The 8,789-nt window shown below is 39.9% G+C and overlaps 1 protein-coding gene across 1 annotated transcript in view; it reads left to right on the top strand.

The window, feature by feature from the left end:
• The first annotated feature begins 656 nt into the window (after positions 1 to 656).
• The window catches only part of LOC144370486 (succinate dehydrogenase assembly factor 1, mitochondrial-like), an 88,662-nt gene continuing 80,529 nt past the window's right edge, over positions 657 to 8,789 (top strand). The window contains exons 1-2 of the mRNA XM_078031287.1: positions 657 to 977; positions 4,194 to 4,380. The gene's annotated coding sequence lies outside the window, so the exon portion shown is untranslated. The remainder of the gene's footprint in view (positions 978 to 4,193; positions 4,381 to 8,789) is intronic.

Here is an 8,789-nt window from a genome sequence, read left to right as displayed (position 1 = left end):
AGGAATGGCCTGTATTTGCAATTCCAATGGTGTCCTCTTCTGCTGCAATCTCATGAGCACAGCCTTTTTTTATGTACAATACTACCACCATTCTGGTCTTCTGAGCCTCCACCAGAGCCACACCAGTTCCAGTGGCAATGTTCAATTCTTCTCCATCTTGCATCTCTAAAATTTTGGAAAGTCCTACTTCAATCCTTTTTTAATTTTGAAACAGGGCCTCACTAATTTACCAAGGCTGGTCTTGAACTCACGGTCCTTTTTCCTGAGTAGCTAGGATTACAGGCATGTGCCACCATGCCAAGCACTTCATTCATGTAGTATCTTGAGAAATTATAAGATTCGAATTTTTTTATATGAATTTTAAAATTATGGTTTTTCAATGTATATTCTGAAGAATTTTATTTTATTGATATAATGAATCAACATCAGGGTGCCGCGAGCCGGGCCATGGCGGCCGCCGCGCTCTCCACTGCTCTCCGCTGCTGGCGGCTGGTGCGCGGCTGGTGCGCGGCTACTGCTAGGACCAGGACCACAGCCCATCCCAGGGACCTGTGGGGCCACACTCACTCACGCGCCCAACCGCCCAACCGCCGCCCCTACCCAGCTGGAGAGCGCCCCCTGGCGGTAGGCCGGCCTGGGTGGGCGGGGCACCCGGCTCCCAGCAGCCCGCACCACAGGGACCAACTGTCAGTTGGTCACAGTCGCCGCGCGCCATCCCCACCATCAGTGGGCCCGAAGGGCGCCTCCAATAAGCAACTCTCCTGCTGCCCTCAGGATGGCCCAGAGCCCGCGCCGCGTCCCGGGAAGCCGGAGGCGACCGAAGTTCTGGGGGCGGCCGCGGAAAGGGCGGATCGGCGCGTCCGCTTCTGCACAGCTGCCTGCCACGGGCGGAGCGCACGGCCAGGCCCGCGGACGCCACCCAGGGGCAGCCCGGGCACCACTAGAGCGCGACCTGAGTGGCGCCGCTCTCCCGCCAGGTACTGCCTCAAGCTCCCTCAGCGGGAGCGGGCGCTGCCGAGGAGCAGGGCAGACAGTAGGCGCCCTGCCGGCGGGATCTGCACCTGCATCTGGGGCCTTGGGTCTGTAGGCGATGCAGTGGGTCGCGTGCAGGCATCCAGCCAGAGAGAGCACAGGACGCAGCACCTGTTTCCTAATAGCTGCCATTCTGACTGGAGTGAGAGGAAATCTTAGAGTAGTTTTGATTTGCATTTCTCCAGTTGCTAGAGATGATGAATATTTTTTCATATATTTGTTCATTGATTGTATATCCTCTTCTGAGAAGTGTCTGTTCAGGTCTTTGGCCCATTTTTTTTATTGGGTTATTTGGTTTTTTTTTTTTTGGAGTTTAGCTTTTTTAAAATACTTTTTTTTCAGCTTTTCTTTAAGTGGACACAATATCTTTATTTTGTTTTTGATGTGGTGCTGAGAATCGAACCCAGTGCCTCACGCATGCTAGGTGAGCACGCTACAACTTGAGGTACATCCCCAGCCCTGGAGTGTAGCTTTTTGAGTTCTTTACATACCCGAGAGATTAGTGCTCTGATGTGTGAGGGGTAAAAATTTGCTCCCAGGATGTAGGCTCTCTGTTCACCTCACAAATTGTTTCTTTTGCTGAGAAGAAACTTTTTAGTTTGAATTCATCCCATTTATTGATTCTTGATTTTAATTCTTACATTATAGGAGTCTAATTAAGGAAGTTGGGGCCTCATCTCACATGATGGAGATTAAGGCTTACTTTTTCTTCTATGAGATGCGGTGTCTCTGGTTTTATTCCTAGGTCCTTAATCAATTTCAAGTTGACTTTTGTGCATGGTGAGAGCTAGAGGTTTAATTTCATTTAGTTGCATATGGATTACCTGTTTTCCCAGCACAATTTGTTGAAGAGGCTATCTTTTCTCCAATGTATGTTTTTGGCAACTTTGTCTAATATAAGGTAATTAGAATTTCATGGGATAGCCTCTGTGTTCTTTTATTCTGTACCATTGTTCTACCAGTCTGTTTTGGTGCCAATACCATGCTGTTTTGTTACTATTGCTCTGTAACATAGTTTAAGGTCTAGTATAGTGATGCCACCTTCTTCACTCTTCCTGCTAAGGACTGCTTTAGCTATTCTGAGTCTTTTATATTTCCAGATGAATTTTATGACTGCTTTTTCGATTTCTATGCAGAATGGCATTGGGATTTTGATTGGAATTGTATTGAATCTGTATAGTGCTTTTGGTAGTATGGTCATTTTGATAATATTAATTCTGCCTGTCCAAAAGCAAGGTAGAGCTTTCCATCTTCTAAGGTCTTCTTTGATTTCTTTCTTGAGGGTTCTGTAGTTTTCATTATATAGATCTTTCATCTCTTTTGTTAAGTTGATTCCCAAGTATTTTTAAAGGCTATTGTAAATGAGATAGTTTTCCCCATTTCCCTTTCTGAGGATTTGTCACTGATATACAGAAAAGCATTTGATTTATGGGTGTTGATTTTATATCCCGCTATATTGCTGAATTCATTTACTGATTGTAGAATTTTCTAGTGGATTTTTTTTGGGTCTTCTAGGTATAGAATCATATCATAAGCAAATAATGCTAATTTTAGTTCTTCTTTCCCTATGTTTATCCCTTTAATTTCTTTCATCTAATTGCTTTGGCCAGTGTTTCAAGAACTATGTTAAGTGGAAGTGGTGAAAGAGGGCATCCCTGTCTTTTTCCAGGTTTTAGAGAGAATGCCTTCAATTTTTCTCCATTTAGAATGATGTTGGCCTGGGGATTAACATAAATAGCTTTTATGGTGATGAGGTTTTCTGTTATCCCTAATTTTTCTAGTGTTTTGAGCATGAAGGGGTGGTGTATTTTGTCAAATGCTTTTTGTGCATCTATCAAGGTGATCATATGATTCTTATCTTTAAGTTTATTGATGTGATGAATTAGATTTATTGATTTCTGTATGTTGACCCAACCTAGCATTTCTAGGATGAATCCCCATGAAATTGTGGTGCATGACTTTTTGTTATGTTTTTGTAATCGATTTGCCAGAATTTTATTGAGAATTTTTGCATCTATGTTCATTAGAGATGTTGGTCTGAAGTTTTCTTTTTCTTTTTACTTTTTATTTCTTTTTTTTTTTTTGATGTGTCTTTGCCTGGTTTTGGAATCAGGGTGATATTGGCCTGATAGAATGAGTTTGGAAGTGCTGCCTCTTCTTCTATTTTCTGAAATAAATTGAAGATATTGGTGATAGTTCTTCTTTAAATGTCTTGTAGAACTCGGTGGTGTACCCATCCAGTCCGGGGTTTTTCCTGGATTGTAGACTTCTGATGTTCTCTTCTATCTTGAAATTGATCTGTTTAAATTGTGTATATCATCCTGATTCAATTTGGGCAAATCCTACAACTCAAAAATTTGTCAATGACTTTGATATTTTCTATTTTATTGGAGTACAAGTTTTCAAAATAATTTCTAATTTTCTTCTGTATTTCTGTAATGTCTGTTGTGATATTTCTTTTTCATGCTGTTTATTGGTAATTTAAGTTTATTCTCTCCTTCTCTTTGTTAGCATGGCTAGGGATCTGTCAATTTTATTTATTTTTTCAAAGAATCAACTTTTTGTTCTGTAAATTTTTTCAATTGTTCCTTTTCTTTCAATATCATTGATTTCAGCTCTGAGTTTAATTATTTCCTATATTCTACTGCTTTGGGTGTAGATTTGTTCTTCTTTTTCTAGGGCTTTGAGATGTAATGTTAAGTCATTTATATGTTGGCTTTTTCTTCTTTTTTAAATATTTATTTTTGAGTTGGATACAATATTTTTCTTTTTATTTATTTTTGTGTGCTGAGGATAGAACCCAGGGCCTCGCACTCCTAGGCAAGTGCTCCACTACTGAGCCAAAACCCCAGCCCCCGCAGGAGGAGTGGTAACATGCTGCCATCAAATTGTACAGTGCATTTATTAAGTTTTAACCAATTGGTAAATTCACCATCCCATGTTGCAGGGCTTTATCTGGAGAAGCCGAGGCTCTGCTTCTCATGCAATACTGATCCATGCCTTTACCTTTCTTTGTCCACCATAGATCATGTCCCAGCAGCAACTCTATCTCTGGGTGAATTTCAACCACCTCCAACCACTCCAGCCCTGTGTCCATACACTGCTGCCTGAGAAATCTTCAGCCAGACCCATGTACTGACGCTTACTCTATGTTCTTTTAGAACATCCTGTGGATTCTGCTGAAGAGCTTCCAAATTAGAGGCATACATTCCTGAAACTCCAAGTGGAAGAGGCTTTGTTCTGATTGCACTGTCTTGTTGGAAGGCCTCCGATTGCACAGAACCCAGTCAGAGCCTGGCAACAGAAGTCAGAGCAAGAAGATGCTGTCCACACAGCATGGACTCAGAGGTAGGAGCAATGTCAGAGCCACTCTGTAGCCACCCTGTGTTTATATCTCTGTTTTGTATGGTTGGATCCCGAAGAGCATCTTTGCTTTCAGAGTGAATTGCATGACCCACTAGACAGTCACACTAAAGGTAGGACACTATAGAAGCAGGTGTGTATAACAGCTGGAGGGCACTGCTGCTTTTGAACCTGGGGATGGAGTCTGAGTGGAAGTATCTTTATATTTTTCATATCTTAATGACCTTGTGTCAAGAGATCTGATGCCATGACTTGGGGTGTGCTGTGTTTGTAACCAACTTTTCTAGCCTTACATGGAAAGTTGACCATTGTCAGGAGAAGAGCTCATTCTCTCCTTATCACCTAAACATCCTGTGACTTGATGTGACATAGTGAAGAAGAAATCTCATCATCAGACAGAAAGCCAGACAAAAACCAGGGTTTTTCTGTGCTCAGAGTGTCTTTCTGAGGTCACTCTCCCAATGACCTTAGGCCTCCCTCTTGGCCTCACCTCTTACAGGATCCACCCCTTCTCAATCCTGCCCCCCTGAGGATCCCAACACATGGACCTAGGAAGACAACCAAATCCAAACCTCAGAAGGGACTGTTGTGGTGGTCTCAAACATTCACTCCACCCCCAAATCAGCATGACAGTGCTGTTCCCCTTGTTTGGGTCAGTTTGAGATTGGGAGTGGGACTTAGTTCTGAGGGTTGAGATGAAAGGGAAAGTCTGCTGGGGAAATCTCTGATAAAGGTATAGTCACAGGAGCTGAACCAAAAGTGAAATATGGCAGATTGAGAAAATCTTCACATCCAACCACAACTCCATTAACATGCTAGGAAAAGGAATTTTGTTTTTCTATCTTCTTTCTCTCTTCTTAAAAAAATTCATTTTTTTTAGCTATACATGGCAGTAGAACCTATTTGATGTATTTGTACAAACACAGAATATATTCCATTTTAATCCCAGTCTTGTGGATGTACATGATGCTGAGATTCACTGTGGTATATTCATATATGTACAAGGAAAGTTATGTCAGATTCATTCCACTGTCTTTCCTATTCTTATCCCCTCTCCCTGCCTTTCATTCTCCTTTGTCTAATCCACTGAACTTTCATGGCCCACCCCCACCTACAAACATTGTGTGTTAGCATCCACATGTTAGAATATTCAACCTCTGGTTTTTTGGGTTTGGCTTATTTCAGTTAGTATGATAGTCTCCAGATCCATTCATTTACCAGCAAATGTTATAAAGTCATTCTTCTTTGTGCTGAGTAATATTCCATTGTGTATATATAACACATTTTCTTTATCCATTCATCTGTTGATGGATACCTAGGTTGGTTCCATAGCTTAGCTATTGTGAATTGAGCTTCTGTGAACATTGATGTGGCTATGTCACTGTAGTAGACTGATTTTATCCTGTGGATATATACTAAGGAGTGGGATAACTGGGTCAAATAGTTTTTCCATTTCTAGTTTTTAAAGGAATCTTCAATTGGTCCAGTGTAGTTGCATCAATTTGCAGTCCCATTTATTATCACTTGTATTCATACACACACACACACACATATCTGGGAATTATATATATATAATATAATATAATATATATATAATTTAAAACATATCTGAGAATATTGATACATAAGTTTATCTGCTCCCAAATTTTAAAATGTATTTATCTTGTTTGTATCCCCTCACTTCTAGAAATGTACCTGGGATGATGGGTGAGCTAAGATTTGCGTGAATCTGTTATGAGAAAGCAAGATGAGGTGGTACTCAGAGGCCTACACAGTTTGCCAAGAAAACTAGGAAAAATGAAACCATCTGATAAGCTGAGGAACCTTTTAGGTTATTGTGTAACCAATATGGTCCTAAATTTCCAAACAGAAGCTAAAAGAGTTAAGCTAAAAGTGCCTTAGCCACATTCATATTAATGTGAAATTGCAAAAAACCCAGCAGTGTTATGAGCGAAATCACATAATGCAAGGAGGAAAGGCATAGGAAGTCACATCACACTGCATTTTAAATGTCCCCTCTCTTCTCTTGAATTCAGTGAGGAAAATATTTCACATTGGCCAAGAGAGATGTCTAGGAAGAGCTGAGAATCTTTTTAATGTAGTTTCTTGTTTATAAAAAGAAATGAAATGGAGTAATAATATAATCTTTACATAATTAAATCTCAGGGAATGCTATTTTTTGAATAATGCATCTCCTCATCTTTTTTTTTAAATCTCTTTCATTAGAGTTAATCACACAAAAATCTTTCAGGCTGCTGCTGCTAATTTAAATCTAGAGATTGCAAGTTTAATTTTTATTGTTGTTTTGTTTTTTGTTAGCCTTCTATGTGCCTATATTAGCAGCTATACAGTAGAGGAATGCAAGACTCATTGCAAAACAAGTTATTTGTGATTCACATGTATGAACAATATTTAGTAACATGCTAGTTATCATTTGTATCTTTCAATAGCACTAAGAATGAGGCACATTTAAATCTTGCTCACAGCCTTACAGCAAGGAGACCCATTTATATTCTGGACCTTAACTTCAGTTGTAGGAGAACTCTAACCAACATACTTAGGGACCTCCAATCAGGAAGGTGCCTCCTTGCATTTTCTAGTTTTCCTTAAACAGAGTTGCCAAAAGAAGGGGCCTCCATGATATCCTTTCCTGCTGTTGAACACAAGTTGCAATGCAGAGGATATTCGGTGTGTTTGGTTGTCAACCTGAACATGCCCTAGTTACTGTGCCTTGTCTTAGTTTGACATATCACTTTCTCTGCTGTTACCTTCCCTTCAGGCTCTCTAGCCCATGATGACAAAGACACAGGCAACCCCTACTCTTCATAATGCCACATCACATCAACAACACTTAGCAGAATGCCTTGCACAGAGCAGCAACACACTAAACAGATCATACACATATGTATAAATGAAGAGAATTAAAAATTCCTAGTAAAAACACCAGGCTGTAAATCTTGTTGTCTGGTGTAGATCATCATGGCTTAATGATCTACTTCCAGATCCAAAGAGAAGGAATGTGAATGAAGCTATCTGAAAAGGGGCTATTAGGCAGCACATCAAGTCTTTTTTCTTTCAAGTCAGCTTTATTCCCTGGGCTTAGATTGAAACATTATTTATGATACTCCAAAACTCAACCAGAATCTACAGGATAATTGGAGCTTTAAACTATTTTTTCCTCTTCTTCAATCAGAAATTAGATTATTATTATTATTATCTGTCAAACATACTTCCTTCCTCCTACCCCAACATAAAAATTGTATGCAGAGTCTGAAGACAGTCAATCAAGGCAAAGGTTGTAGAGGGAGGGGGTATTGTTGGCAAGTTATATTATGAAGAATGAGAGGCACTGTGGGAAAGTATTATGCCTATGGTTCTTAAAGAAGTATTCATTTTCAGTATGTCATTCACTAGTTAACTCTGATCAAAGAAAAATATATTCCCCCACAAATCCACCTGCTACTCTGACAGCCTTTTATTTAATATGACAACAGAACCACCTGTCTGAGTTTCCTGTTTTATATTTTGCATAATGTACATGATTTCTAGCATGTGCCATATGACAATTTGGGATGGATGGCATTAGAGCAATCTGATTTCTATGTGTTGCTTTCTTTGTCCCCAGGGCATATTTTGCATTTATATCCTGCAAATAACAGGAGATATGTTTCAACTCCCCACATTTATTTTTCCCCAAACACATTCATAGACTCTTGTTCAGTGCTCCTTGTCAAGAACTTTGAAAATTCCCCTTTCACAGAGTAGGTGTGTGGGAATCATTGACAGAGCTATCAGAGTTCTTTGTTTTCAACTTGGGTCTTTGTTAAGTCAGAGGGGGAGGAAAAGAAAGCTCTTTGGGTTCGTTATGATTTAATCTCCTCACTCTCTTTAATGAACATAAAATAAATATAGCTGATGAGTGGGTTGGTCTTGGCATTCCTTCGATATGTGTAGAAGATACACTTGTACATACACACACACACACACACACACACACACACATACACATTATAAAATGACAAAGGGAAGAGAAAGGAGGAGTACTTGCCAACCTATTCAATTCATTACTACTGAGACAATGCCAATCATGAGCTAGGAAGAGGACATAAGGTGAAAGCACAATGATTCAATGCATGACTTTGTATGAGTTATGATGTGTGTATCTTGTTCTTTGAGAGAGTAGGGGATGTGTCTTTTACATTTCTTCATCCAGAACACACCCTTGTAACTTATGAAACCTTACAGGGAGAGTACTTGGTAAATATGGTTGACTGATTCACTCTACATTGAGTCATCAAAAGAAGAGTGACATCATATGCAAACATTTATACACTGATGCTCACACATATTTCAACCAAGATCCTTTCACGTCCTAAAATGCTAACCAAGAGAGG

The sequence above is a fragment of the Ictidomys tridecemlineatus genome, chromosome 14, assembly GCF_052094955.1.
Source record: "Ictidomys tridecemlineatus isolate mIctTri1 chromosome 14, mIctTri1.hap1, whole genome shotgun sequence".
Classification (NCBI taxonomy): domain Eukaryota; kingdom Metazoa; phylum Chordata; class Mammalia; order Rodentia; family Sciuridae; genus Ictidomys; species Ictidomys tridecemlineatus.
The sequence above is the reverse complement of the archived record's forward strand: the minus strand, read 5'-3'. Positions and strand labels throughout refer to the sequence as shown.